The sequence below is a fragment of the Parasteatoda tepidariorum genome, chromosome 6 (genome assembly GCF_043381705.1).
Source record: "Parasteatoda tepidariorum isolate YZ-2023 chromosome 6, CAS_Ptep_4.0, whole genome shotgun sequence".
NCBI classification, from domain to species: domain Eukaryota; kingdom Metazoa; phylum Arthropoda; class Arachnida; order Araneae; family Theridiidae; genus Parasteatoda; species Parasteatoda tepidariorum.
In genome coordinates, this window is record NC_092209.1 from 82,979,851 (window position 1) to 82,995,514 (window position 15,664).

Genomic DNA, 15,664 nt, shown 5'->3' on the forward strand with positions numbered 1-15,664 from the left:
AAAAATATATTTTGATTGTTGTTGTTGTTAATTTACGTCGCACTAGAGCTGCACAATGGGCTATTGGCGACGGTCTGGGAAACATCCCGGAGGATGATCCGAAGACATGCCATCACAATTTTGATCCTCTGCGGAGGGGATGGCACCCCCGCTTCGGTAGCCCAACGACCTGCGCGCGAAGTCGAGCACTTTACGGTAGCACAGTTTAACGAGGACCAATACCGCACACCCTCGGTCCCTACGCAAACTGATCCAAGTGGTCACCCACCCGCACACTGACCGTAGCCAGTGATGCTTGACTTCAGTGATCTGCTGGGAACCGTGTCTTAACCATCAGTCCACTGCGGGACAAATATATTTTGAAATTTCCATGATGCTTACAAAAATGCAGTTTTTCTTGTGGCATTGACGTTTAATTCCTTATTTCAAATCTTCTTCAACTCTTTCTCGTCCCGCAGGGGACTGATCGTTAAGACACGGTTCCCAGCATTTCACCGAAGTCAAGCATCACTGGCTGTGGTCAGTGTGCGGGTGGGTGACCACTTGGATCAGCCTGCGAAGGACCGAGGGTGTGTGGTATTGACCCTCGTTAAACTGTTCTACCATAAAGTGCTCGAATTCGCGTGCCTGTCGTCGGGCTACCGAAGCGGGGGTGCCATCCCCTCCGCAGAGGATCAAAATTTTGATGGCATGTCTTCGGATCATCTTCAGGGATTAGGAAGGGTACAAAGATTCGAAAAATGCGATACAATTTTCTTTCGAATTTTTAAAATATTCAGGGTGGGGTCCCCCCTTAAATTTGAAATAAGGTAAAAGAAAAAATCCATTCAAGTAACTAGTGCAGGGCCGGGATAGCCTGGTCGGTAGGGCGCCATCCCATCCGTGGGTTCGATCCTCGCCGGCCGAAGACTCCCCGTGTAGTAAACGGTGACTGATGCACGCTAAATCTGTCGAGTCTCAAAGTCCTCCATGTTCCCACAACAAATCAATACCTCTGGGGGTACTGATCCTGGAGTTTCCTTGTCTTCTGGATTGGTTCAAAATTACAAGGCTACGGAGTTGAATGTAAGTAGTCGTAAACCCATGAATTTGGGTCGGCTGTTTAACGACGGTTATAAAATAAAATAAAATAAAAAGTAACTAGTGCAAAAGCATGATTTTGGAGAAAAAGAAAAAAAATTAAAATGAGTAAATTTAGAGTCCTTGTACTCTTAGCTTTCTAAATATACTTTACTTTTGTTTGTACTGCAAGTATTTACAAAGTTATAGCAGTTTTTGTATAAGGTGATAAAACAGTAGATAGATAAGTGATTTTAAGTCTATAAATGCGTTTATTCCTAAAATCAGATTTTTTTTTCCAGATTTTACACCACTTTAAACACGATATCTGATATCGTTTTAAAATAATTGTCTGCAATTTTTCATGAGTGTTTATGATCGACGAACGCATGTTTTGAACTTTGGAGGAAAAAAGTAAAATTTCATTTTTCATGCATGTTTTTTCACAAAGACAAGAGAAAAAATTTTCAAAATTTTACTTTTTTAACTACATTAATCCTTAACTCAGTATAAAGTCTCTGACCAAATTGGGTATAATATAAAAAAAACACAACTACTTCGATTTAGTAGGAACAACATATGACGCAATGCTAAACGAATGGAATTTAGTTGTTGTTTATTTAGTTATTGTTATTAGTAGTTGTTGTTATTTGTTTTAGTTGTTGTTGTTTATTTAGTTGTATTTAGTTTCAATAACTTTTCTTTATAATGCAATAAAATCTGGCGAGCAGCTATTTAAACGATCGAACACTTCGTTTGTTTATTTGTGGCTTGAAGTTAGGCTCGCAGAAAATGCCGTTCATGGGTAAAATTTAGTAGGAACAACACAACCTGTGACGTAGGCTATATTATACCCAATTATTAGACGCACTATAAGATTCCATGTAAAATCTTAATTATCAGGTGATACTGTACAGCTTTATTGTTTTTACACGACTGGAACCGGTTTACACTTGTTTACGTTAGTGTATCAATAGGTTGACATTGTAATGCAATACATTAAAAATAAGTATAAATAGGAAGCAGTTGAAACATCTCCTGAATAAAAACCCATTACATATATGTTTAAATATAAAAGTATAGCATATAAACTCGTGCAAAACATGTAATTATTAAAAAACTAAAGCACTGCTAGTAATTTGATCTAATTATTATATTATACTAATACAATACCTGATATAATAAATATTCTATATTTATATAATATATCGTTTAATTTATCCAATCGTCGAATTTATATTAAATATCGCTCAATTTAACCAATTGATACTCGAACAAGTGCAAACCGGTTTCAGTCGCGTAAAAACAATAAAGCTGTATAGTATCACCTGATATTTAAGATTTTACATAGAATCTTATAGTGCGACTCATAAGTTGGCCAGGTACTGTATGCACTTGCTTGTAAGATAATAGTTCAAAACATAGTTGTTAACGGCCTAAAAAAAAAACTTATTTTTTACCGAAAATTGATCGTATAAAAAGAAAATAATAACAATGAAATTTTTTTGTTGCTAGTTTTATAAGTTTCTACACATAATAAGGCAAATAAACTAAACTCAGTGACGCGACAGCCCATAGAGGGCCAAGGCCTACCGTGCGCATCTCAGTTTTTCCGACCTTGGGTTCTGGGCTGCACGAGCAGATGTTCCGGTTGGGTGGTCAACCGAACGCGGAACCCCCAGTGTTTAGTTCCCAAGCATGCTTGGAACTTATTTTATCGACCCACTGAAGGGATGAAAGATTGAGTCAACCTTACCCGGCTCGTGGGTCGAACCCAGGACCTGCGACAGGAGAGCGTGAAGCACTAAACCAATATACTTGTTCTTTTTATTTTTAAAAAACTCTATATTAATATTTTAAAAAAAGTTGCCGAAGCTAGTCGGATTCCTTAATATCGAGTTTTCTTACAATTTAAGATTCAAAAGATTCGAGATTCAAAATTTTTGAAAATTTCGAGATTTTTATTATTATTTAAAATGACGAGACTTTTATTATCACTTAAACAATTTTTCATCTAAATTACAACGCGAACTATTTCAATTAATTCATTCCTCGAACCTGAAGCCACTTGCGAAACATCATTACATTCAACATCATTACGAATGCATCGATATCGTATATCAGCCCTTATACCTAAATTTCAACTGGTGAAAAAGTTCTAGTTTATACCTGGGGCATTCGAATGAAATATCGTTTGTATAAATTTCTCTTTTGCCATACTTGGAGATAGAAATTATTCTGAATCTAAAATTTAGCCTCTTAGGAAATGAAAGGTTATGAAAGGTTTGAATTTCGGAAGTAATAAAACAAAGCAATGATGAAGTAAGAACTAAAAGAAATAAATATATAATTATTATTTTGTGTGTGTGTTAGCAAAGGAAATTAATGTTATGGAATCATGATAATACTACCAAAACATATAATATTTTTTTTCAAATCTATAAAAATAAAATTCAGAGTTTGTCTTTAAGTCATCCTAATAATTTAAGAACCATTTTTCCTAAAATTTGGACAGCGGTTGTAAGGGTCTAGCCCCTTGTACTAACGCTCGCAGGTGCTTGGACAGTCTCAATTGTGATAGAAAAACATTAAAAATAACTGGATGGTCAGACAAGGTCAAAGAAAGGGTTACTTGGAATCAAACTCTGAAGAAGAGAACGGCCCATCCTCCTGGGCTGTCGTGACACTAAAGAATGAAGCTCTAAATACTCGCTTTATGGAAACAAGTATTACAAGTACTAATTACGTTAAGTCATCCGTAAGTGCAGGTGAAAAAATAAATAAATAAATTGAACCATTTAACCAAAATAAGTTAACAATTATTTGGATATTAATAGTGTTTTTTTGCTTAATTTGATAACGTAAAGTAATCGAGAAAAGCAACTTCTAACAATAGTAAAAATGTGAATTTTTGGAACATTTTTAGATTTTTTAATTGTAATGGCAAATACCTTTCAGATTTATGTTCTTTAGAGTTGATGACCTCTTACCTGTTTTTGGTGTAATATGGTATTTTGTGAATCCCGTTTTTGACATAGCATTACTTTTCGATTTAGGCCAACCATTTCCTCGATTTTTCTACGCCTTCCCCTCGTGATTCGCGATCGCAACACTCGAATACGCCATCTGGGGAGAGACCGGTTTCATGCCTTTAGCCCTTCTCCCTTCCCTCTCCTCCTCTTTTCAGTTACATAGTAATGTACTACGATATTTTCCCTTTTTTTACTTAATAAAAATATTTTTAAAAATTTCCGTGATACTTTTCTTTAGAACTATGTTTACTGTAGTTTTCAGTTCCATATAGTTTTTCAAGTTAAAAGATTTTAATCTATGTGAAAATCAAGAGAGAAACTAACGTACTTCCTTCCTCTATGACTTTCCACACGCTAATGGGGAAAGCATGTGAAGTGTTGCCATAGGAAAAGAGTTCTGCTCTACGCCACCTGCAGTCCAATAAATTGTCTGCAGGTGGCGCAATTGTCTGCAATAAATTGTCGGCAAGGAGAGATAAAAGAGCAAACAGTATTACACTGGTGTAAGAAATTAAGAGAATTTGTAGACTTGGTGGATTATCTCTAGAGCTACTGGACCGATTTTAATGAAATTTGATATGTACATACATTGATACAATACAAAACATATTCTACAATCAACAACATATTCAACAATAAATTCAACACCATTCAAAAATTATAATGCACGCGCATGATCGTGCGTAACACTAGTTGGAGTCTGAAGGTATGAAACAGCGGTTGCAGAATAAGCAAAACAAAATGGGTTAATAGGGAGTATGGTCCCCTCTTACGGATATACAGACCTAACAGCGTTATTTCATACTTGAATTAAGGCAGTTTATCATTTCCTGTGGCAATTGGGCTGAGTTGTCCTGTGACAATTTCATACCTTCCGACTCCAACGAGTGTTACGCATGATCATGATTATGTATTACAACTGTTGAATGGTTATTTGTTTTGTATTGTATCAATACATGGACATATCAAATTTTATTAAAATCGGTCCAGTAGTTCTGGAGATAATCGATCAATTCTGCAAATTCTCTTAATTTCTTACACCGGTGTAGATAAGCCGCCTATTTTTTCTTTGGAATTTCTGCTCGACGCTCAAAATTGATCCGGTATAATGTCATTTCATCTTTATGCTCTTGAACTTGAGTTACACGGTAATAGCTGCATTTTATGAGTTGTTGCCGCTGATACCAGTCTGTCTCGACACTGATGAGTATAAATATGAGTATTCAATTCTAATTCGAGTTTTCGGAATTCTAAAACATGTTGTCTTTTTCGATCTCTTTCTTTCTAAGCCTTCATTTTCTTCTCGATGTCCTCGTTACTATTGCTCAAGTTCTTCCCGCCATTGCCGTTCACAACACTCTTCTTTTTCTTCATCTTCTTCTTCTTCATCTTATTCTCCTTCTTCCTCTTCTTCTTCTCTCTCTCCTCTGAGTCATGATGGCTCAGAGTTCGCCTTCCAATGAGGTGAACCGGGTTCGAATACCAGCGATGGTTGGTCGATACGAATTTTGAATCCGGCTTGCACCGAACACAGTGCTCAGTAGTAGACGGAAAATATTCTCAGTAGTAGACGGATCATGGGTTAGAGTCCTTTTGTCGTCAGGCTAACTGTGGGAGGTTTTCGAGGTTTTCCTCCCCATGTAACACAAATGCGGGTTAGTTCCATCAAAAAGTCATTCACGCGGGTGAATTTCTCCCAATACTTAATCCAGGGCTTCCTTTATCTTCTGGATTGAGTTCAAAATTACAAGGCCACGGAGTTGAACAGTAGTCGTAAAACCAAAAAATTGAGTCAGCTGTTCAACGACGGTTATAAAGTAAAAAAAAAAAAAAAAAAAACTCTCTCTCCTATAATTCTAGTCAATGATATTTTCGCGTCTTCAAACTCATAATTTTTATTTCACTGAATTATTTTCTTTATTTCAAATACTTGTACTTGAGGAAGAATCGTTTCATCCAGTTCCTCGTTTAGTTTGTGGCGTAACTACCACTACGATTACTAAACATCAGTTCACTAGTATATTAAACATGCTAATTCGATTCAATCTTGGGGCACCCTAGGATAGATGACGGTTAACATAGTCGAAAGCGCATTCCCCACAAGATCAATGAGATCTGTTTTTTTTCCCTATATAAAAAAGGCCATGGGTGGATCCTAGAATAGCCCACCCAGTGGCGATTTTTGAAATCTCGCCAAACTAGGTTTCCGGAAGATATTTCGGAAAGATTATTTTGAACGAACACCAAAACTCTTAAACCTGATTGGTTATTTGATATATACCTACGCGAAAGTTGGATTTCGTTAGAAAGGAGGTAAAAGCGTTTATTTTTCGCCATTTATGCTTCTGATTTCTTGCTGTAAGAATCATTGTTGTTATTTCATTTTTAAACCGTTATTTCATTTATTATCGTTATTATTTAATTTTTTCTGTGTGGTACCGGTTGAAAATGTTTTTTTCGTAATGATCAAAAAGCAATGTTAATCCCAGTAATGATCGCCGACTTGGTAAACTTGGCGAGATTTCAAAATGCCGCCAAGATGTGAGCTATTGTAGGATTTTACCGAAGACCATAACTCTTATAGCATTATATAATAAAAATTTATTGAAAGACTTATATTTTGAAATTATAAATAGAATTAAAAAAGAAATACATGAGAAATAATATTTAATTAACTGTTTATTTCAACGTATATTGCAATAGAAAATACAAACATTATTTTAATCATTGTTCGTCTTTCTTACACAGTTATCAAAATTTATAAAATTGTCTTCATCAATTGTTTTCTGCAGCTTGAGTAGACAGTTCTATCGTTTTGAGCATTTTTCGAACTTTTTAGCTGCGTGTATACACCAGTGCATCATTTGTTTGTGAGTATCAGTTGTATCCAGCTCATCAAACTGTTTTTTGAAAGTTTTTTTTTTTAAATTCTCACCAGTGTATCAACCAGAGCATCATTTGCTCCAGAGTTTCAATGGTATCCAATTCATCAAACACCCCATGCATAAGAGCACTCTTTTTGGTAACCATCTCCTCCTCTAGAGTTTTACTCTGATGAGCTTCCTTAGAAACTCTTCTTTCGGCCACCATTTGTTCTTTGACAACTTCATTCCAATCACGCAACTCAAACTTGGCATAGGTGGCCATATCAAACTCGCCAAGAGTTGCATCATCATCAGTCATCTCAGACTGTCTATCTTTGTCCCATTCAGGGACATATTCATGAGTCTTCTTAGACTCTCCAATTGGCTTTTCAGCCATCATTTGTTCTTACAGAACCTCATCCCAATTTCTTATTTCGAAATAATTCTCATCCGAACTTTCACCCTTCTTAAACACCTTTGCGCTGAAAATAAATAAATAAATCAGCATATATATATCGCTGGTTCAAAGTTAAAACGACACTTCTGCACTCACTTCTCATGTTATTTGAATGAGAAGTGAGTGCAGAAGTGTCGTTTTAACTTTGATGTTGCTCAGTTAAACTCACTTTTGTTGACATTATTCATAAAAGTTAATAAATAAATACAGATTTTAGTAAATATTACGAGGGAAATAAGTATTCTTATAAAAGTGCACTGAGCTATTTTATTGGATTACTATTTACGGTTAAGTTTAAAATTGAAGTTTAAGCTAGCGTTGATTTTCTATTCGAGGTGAAATATATTTTTATGGAAAATAAAAAGTTAAATGAATGCTACTATAAGATGATATTACTAATATCTGATACTTACAGCCTTTTTCGCAAAAATCTCACCACTTTCGCCATTTTTCTAATCAAGTTTAAGCACCCGTAAAATAATCACCTACAGATAGCTCATAAACTTTAGAAGTGAGGATTTCACTGTAAAACAATGCATGTAATTGTTATAATTGTTTGTATATAATTGCTTAACCATTGTTACATTGTAACAATTAAAAGCTTTCTAAGCATATACTTAACAATGAGTGACTAATTAAACAATGTTCCTTCAACAAAGATAATTTTTAAGGAAACGTGTCTTGAATACAAATGGCATCGTTCAAATTTGAAATAAATAAGATAAAATCCATTAAGTGCAGAAACATGATTTTGGACAAAATTTTTGAAAAAGATTTTATTATAAATTTAGAATTCTTGTACTCTTAGCTTTCTAATTATATTTTGTATTAGTTTGTACTACAAGTATTTACAAAGTTATAGCAGTTTTTGTGCAAGTTGATAACTGTGGATGGACTAGTGGTTTTAAGTCTTTAAATGTCTTAAGAGCAGATTTTTTCACATTTTACACCACCTTAAACATGTATAATCTCATGTTGTTTTAAAATAATTATTTCCAATTTTTCATGAGTGTTTTTAATGCAGGTTTTTTCGCAAAGACCAGTGCGAAAAATTTTTAAAGTTTCATTTTTTAACTACATTGATCCCTGATTCAGTAGTGTTTGCACTTGCTTTTAAGATAATAGTTCAAAACATAGTTCATAGCTTTCTAAATAAAAATAATCAAAGGATTATTTTGTTTTAGGAGATAGAAATATATTTACAGTGTTTAGCGTATATGCAAAAAATGCCTTATTTTTACCAAAAAATGGTCATATATATAAAAAAAAATAGTAATAATGATAATTTTTTGGTTGGCTTTATAAGCTTTTACGCATAATGAAATAAATAAACTGAATTTAGTGCCGCGACAGCCTATTGAGGGCCAAAGCCGACAGCACCCATCTCAGTTTTTGTGTTCATTGGGCTCTGGGTGCAGGGGCAAATGTTCCGGTTGGGTGGTCAACCGAACGCGTAATCCCCAGCGTTTAGTCCCCAAGCATGCTTGATACTTACTTTATCGACCAACTGAAGGGTTGAAAGGTTGAGTCAACCTTGCCCGGCCCGAGGATCGAACCCAGAGCTTGCGGCAAGAGAGCTTGAAGAGCTAAACAAATATACTGTTTTTTTTTTTTCAATTCTATATTAATATTTTAAAAAAAAGTTTTCGAAACTAGTAGGATACCTTAATATCGAGTTTTCATACAATGCAACAAAAGATTCGAGATTAAAAACTTTTAGAACTATTACAAATTTTTTGAAAAAAAAAACGATCAAAAAAAATTAATTTTTTTTATGTAAAAAAACACACTTTATAACATTGTCTTTTCCTTTGATGGACAATTTTGATATACTGCTCTTTTGTTCCATAGAAAAAGGCTATATTCAGAGATGCCAAGTGCTCCGGACACGCCAAAATAATTTAAAAAAAAAACGGTAAATAACTACAAAGTAAATTTTACAAATATTTGACTATTTTTGCTTGCTTTTTAAAAGGTATAGCATGACATAAGTACTATAAAGTTGTGAATTATATAAGCCTACGAATTATTTATAAATAGTGGTGGATAAAAATCTACTAAATTGAATTTATTAAACCAAGAATCACAATTGATAAGCTACCACTTTAAAATATACATTTGCTGTCCAGAGCAAGTTGACATCTCTGTATATTTTATTCTTGAATAAATAAGTGTTATCTGGAAACATCTCTGAGGATGATCCGAAGACATGTCATCACAATTTTGCTCCTCTGCAGAGGGGATGGCTCCCCTGCTTTGGTAGCCCAACGACCTGCACGCGAAGTCGAGCACTTTACGATAGACCAGTTAACGAGGACCAATAGCGCACAACGAGGACCAATACCGCACACCCTCGGTCCCTACGCAGACTGATCCAAGTGGTCACCCACCCGCACACTTGACTTCGGTGTTCTGGTGGGGAACCGTGTCTTAACGATCAGTCCACTGCGGGACGAAATTAGAGAGAACAAGGAAAAGTGGGGGAATTTTATCAATCTGGAAAAATTAAGAATATGTCAGGGAATTAAATAAAAATGCTCAACAATTCAGATTGTCTTGTAATAATATTTAAAAAAAAATATTAATAAAAGCGCCAGGGTTTTGTAATATATTTTATGCATAAGAATAAGGCTTATCCGAAAAATAAAAAATAGAATTTATGATTACTTTATTTTTCAATTTTATGCATAAGATATATATATAATAAGACACATAGATAAATATATTTTATACATAAGAATAAGGCTTATTAGAAAAGCAAATGATAGTTGTATCAAACGATTGTTTACTTTCCAAAAGTTGAAGGAATTTAGAGCCAGCATCAAAAAGCTCCGTCTTGCGGAACTGATTAATTAACCGATTTGTCTAACCTAATGCGTGAATGAAACAGAAGAAATTCGTAGTAACATGATAACTACTGATAATGAAGTAAAGCAACGAAAACAAATCACACAAAAAATCACAATAATGACATGCTATAGGTTAGATTCTATAAACACAGTGTTTGAACACAAAATCACACACACCTTTCCCATTTTTTGTGTTTTGACTATGACGAAGGTTTTTATTAATAGAACTGAAATTATAGTATATCTTTTTTTGTACCCTTTACTTGTGCTTTATTAACGTTGTTTTGCTTTAGTTATACATAGCACACAGTATACTCTATATCTGTATTTGGAGTAATATCGATTCCATAGTAGATGTGAGAGATCTATTATCATTTTTACCTCCTTCATTATGAAATTCTTCTTGGTTAACTTTTTTTGTTATTTTATAACCGTCGTTGAACAGCCGACCCAATTTAGAGTTTACGGCTACAAATGTTCAACTCCGTAACCTTGTGATTTTGAACTAAATCCAGAAGACAAGGAAGCTCCTGGAACAAATATCGGGATAAATTCGCTTTCATGATGTTTTGATGGAAAGATGCATGGAGAAGAAAACCACGAAAGCCTCCCACGGTTATTCTGACGGCAAGGACTCTAACCCATAATCCGTCTACCACCGAGGACATTTTTCGTCAGTACTGTGGTCGATGTGAGCAGGGTGCGGAATTCGTATCGACCAGCCGTGGCTGGGATTCCAACCCGGTTCACCTCATTGGGAGACGAATGCTCTATCCCCTGAGCCACCACGGGTCGTCTAGGTTTACTTGTTTGCATTTACAAGTTGCGTTTATTAAAGAGGAGATACATTGCCGGGGGTCTGTCCAGGGCAAATTTACTGCCGTTAAGCGGTAGTTTCTCAAATTCAATTTTAGGAAAAACGGTAGTTTCACAAATTTAATTTTAAGAAAAACGGTAGTTTCACAAAATGCTTTTAACATATTTTCGAAAAATATTTAAATATTTTTGAAAATAACTACTTTATTTTACCATATTTTTGTGTTGATTTTTAAAAAAAAATTTTAAATTGCGCAAATTATGTCTACATTTTCACAAAATAGGTACCTCTAAAAAAAAAAAACCTAGACAGACCCCTGATTGCAATTCTTAACATACACAATTCGCACAATCTATAATATATCTATTCACTAAGAGAGAATTAGCAATTTAACCATAAAACGGTCAGTCTGCATCATAAAAAGAACAGATACTCATCATCAGTCACTGATGCTGTTGGGTATTGCTTTCAGATTGTTTTGACCATTTGTACCGTTACCCTTCAAACTTTGGCAAGGCTGTGATTTTTTAATTGAATTTACCTTAGCATTACTGATTCCAGGATGGCAAACCAATGGAGAATTATGATACAAGTTTAAAATGTCTTTTACTAAATTCAGTGGAATAACTACTTTTTCACTCTCAGCAATTGGGCTTTTCTTACACCTTAATACTTCATCTTTAATTAAAAAAATGAAAGTTAGATGGCACTGGTTCATTTTTGCCCAAAGCCTCAACAATTTCTTTGCAAAAAGGATCTTTTTCCTGCTCTTCAATTAATTTTGTCAAGAAACAAAGTGATTCATTACAATCCACTTCATTAAATAAAATTTTGTTATTGATAGTTTCTGCTTCCATAACATTTCTACTTAGAAAGTCTGCAATATTATTAATCTTTCCCGGAATATATTTTACCTCAAACTGGAATTGTGACAAAGAAATAGACCACCGCGCAATTCTACAAAAAGAATCCTTCAACTTCAAGGTATTAGCTATAGGGGAATGATCAGAGTAAATAAAAAATTTCCTTCCCAGCAAATAGTGTCTAAAGTAATTAGTGAAATAAACTATTGCTAAGGTTTCACGTTCGGTCACCGAATACCTGGTCTCTGGTGGCTTCAGTTTTCTACTTCCAAAAGCTATAGGGTGAGGAAAACCCTCATCATCCAGTTGAGCTAACACTGATCCGATAGCATGATTACTGGCATCAGTATATAAGTGAAAAGATTTTGACATGTTGGGTAAAACTAAGACAGGTTCAGAAATCAAGAATTTTTTTAAACTCACAAACTCCGTTTCCGCCTGGTTGTCCCATTCAAATTTGCCACTTTTAGTTAAGGCTGTCAGCCGAAGTGATTTTTGACCAATATTCGGAATAAACTTTCTATAGTACCCGATACATCCTAAAAATGACTGAACATCTGTTTTGTTTCTTGGTGTTTTAAAATTTTTAATAACCTCTATATTTTTCTGGTCTGGATAAACCTTACCATCCTGAATAACAAACCCTAAATAATTAATTCTATTAGTAAGGAATGAGCATTTACTTGGTTTTAATTTTAACTTATTTTTTAATAATCTTTCAAATACCAATTTAAGTTTGGGAAAGTGATCCTCAACACTGTTGCTGGCAATAACAATATCATCAATATAAATGCCAATATTCAAAGGTTCGAGACCCGATAATACCACGTTCATTAATCTTTGGAAGGAATTGGCACTGGTTCGCAGACCAAAAGGTGTGCGTGTAAATTGATACAGTCCTTTATGGGTTGCAATAGCTAACTTATGTCTATCCTCCGGTGAAACAATTTCTTGGAAAAAACCCGAAGTCAGATCTAACGTACTGAAAACTCTTCCTCCTGCTAAATTATCAATAGCCTCATTAATGTTGGGTATAGGGTAGGAATCAGGAACAACCTTAGCATTCAAGGCTCTGAAATCTGTGACCAGGCGATAATCTCCGGTCGCTTTTTTTACCAATAGAATAGGGGAACTGTAAGCTGACACGGAGGGTTCCAGTATTCCCGCTTCCAATAGAATATTTATCTGCGAGTCCATTTCCTCACGTAAATTGTATGGTACCCTATAAGCTCTACGCTTTACCGGCACATTATCAATTAGGGGAACCCTGTGTAGTACGGTATCACAACCCGGTAGATCTTTAACTGAGGCCGCGAACACATTCTTGTTTTCCTTTAAAAATTTTATTAACCTATCTTTAGTACTATTATCTAGATGGTCTAACTTAAAAGTTTGATCAAATTCAAGATCGGCCTCATCACACTCACCGAAATTTTCATGAGCTTCGATACTAAAATTAGGTAGATTGCTATCACTTGATGAAATTACCTTTTCCAGTTTAACTAATTTAGTATTTTTACTTAAATTTATGTCATTTCCTGTGGGATTTAACACTAAAACTGGAATACTATGATTACTCTTAAATTTGTTAACTGACCTTGCCACACAGTATTCCCTGTCGTTAAAAATAGGTTCCACCAAACACAATTCAGAATTAAAATATTTCCTAACGTTTACATTTACTATCGATTCAGAAAAAGGTGCAAGGGTATACTTTTTATTTAAATAACCGTAAATATCTTCTTTCCAAGTTTGTTCAATTACGTTTGCCACCTTTCCCTCTTCACAACATAACCAAGGTATTATTTCCTCACCTATTTGAATTTTATTAGTTTGATAATCAATTAAGCATCTATGTTTGTGAAGGAAATTACTTCCCAAAAGCATAGAAAAATTCTTAGATAATCTAGAGGGTAACACATAAAAATCACATTTATACTTGTACGAGCCAACTTGAATATCAATTTGAACTTCATGCTGTAAAGCAATCCTACTGTCTGCCACAGATGAAACACATATATTGCAATTTTGACGCTTAATGTTAGAAGGTAGGAAAGATTCCTCAATTAAATTAAGAGCTGCTCCTGAATCAACTAGAGATAAGACTTTTAAATTCTGAATTGCAAAAGTACCGAAATAAATGTGGTGGAGGTTACCAGAAAAAAACTAAGAACATAAGTTATGAAATAATAAACAGGAGTTAAAAAAAATTAAATAAAATTATTAATTTTAAGAATGATAAAAAAAAACTTTAAGCGTCAAAATAATGATGCATGCACTTTTTTAGCATATCTTTTTAAAAGTAGATTTCTTCCGTTCTTTTATAATTTTTATTCTCTTTATCATTTTCGGGTTTAGTTTTCTTACGGTTTTTTTTCCCCTTTTACATATTTTTATGTATCTTGACATTTCCCATCGAATAGGCTGGAATATATTAACGAAATGCTTACCAGCAGCTGCTGGCTTTTTTTGTTTGCTTGTTGCATACTTTTTTGAAATCGTTTTTCATACTGTTACTAAATAATTTTTTTATTTGTAAATAGTAAATATATATTGTGTATATATTATATATTGATATGAATATTTGGTTGCATACTCTATAAACAATATAATGCTCCTGGCAGAAAAATTAAAAAAAAATGAAGGCATTTGAATTAATTTTTTTTTAACGGCAGGCACTGAACTTTCGTTCTTGGCCTAGGAAGATACCGGAGTTGTTACTCATTTAACGTTACCCAGTGGGCACCTGTGAACCTAAGTCACGGAGGCGAGCAACATTACCCACGCCACAATGCCACAAACCCGTTTATAGGGTGGGCCACATTCACACAATAGAGAACACACACAGAGAGAAACATCCATGTCCTGAGCGGGATTCGAACCCGCAACCATTGGCTTCGCAGTCAGGCACGCTGACCGCTCGGCCACCTGGAATTAAATTTAGAATATATTTTCGTTATTTTATTTTTATATAGATATCATCACAGTTGGCCAGGCAGCTCAATGTGGGCCAATGACTTCCGATTTATCTTCGATCTCCAATTCTTTTCGTTAATTGCAAGAAAATCAGACTCCACTGAGTCAGCCCATCTCAACCGCGGCCTTCCTAGCTTTCTTGTTCCAGTGGGCTTAAAAAGCAGCATCTTTTTTATTGCATTGTCATCACTCATTCGAATCACGCGGGCCATCCAATTCATTCTTTTTATTTTTATGTATTTAATAATATCGGGTTGTTTATAAATCAGTTCGAAGTTAAATCTCCTTCTCCAGTTATTGTTTTCATTTACACTATCAAGTATACTCCGCAAAATCTCTCTCTCAAATATTGCGATATAATTATGTTATATATATATATATATATATATATAGCGTCGCAATCAGTTACTATTTTAAATTTGGTACCAAGCACATAAATACGAAATTTTTTTAGTGCTTCTACAACTGCAAGTACTTCTAGTTCAAAACTTGTATATTTTCTTTCATTGTCCGATGTTTTCTTTGACATAAAAAATACTGGATGGAGTTGGTTGTCATGTATAGATTTTTGAAGTAGGACTGCCCCCAAACCATCTATTGATGCGTCAGTATGAATCTCAGTAGGAGAATTTTGATTATAAATACTTAAAACAGGTTTTTGGGAAAGTAAGTATTTTAATTTCTGAAATGCGGCTTTCTGATCAATTTTAAACTGAAAGGGGCTGTCCTTACGTAGGAGGTCACTTA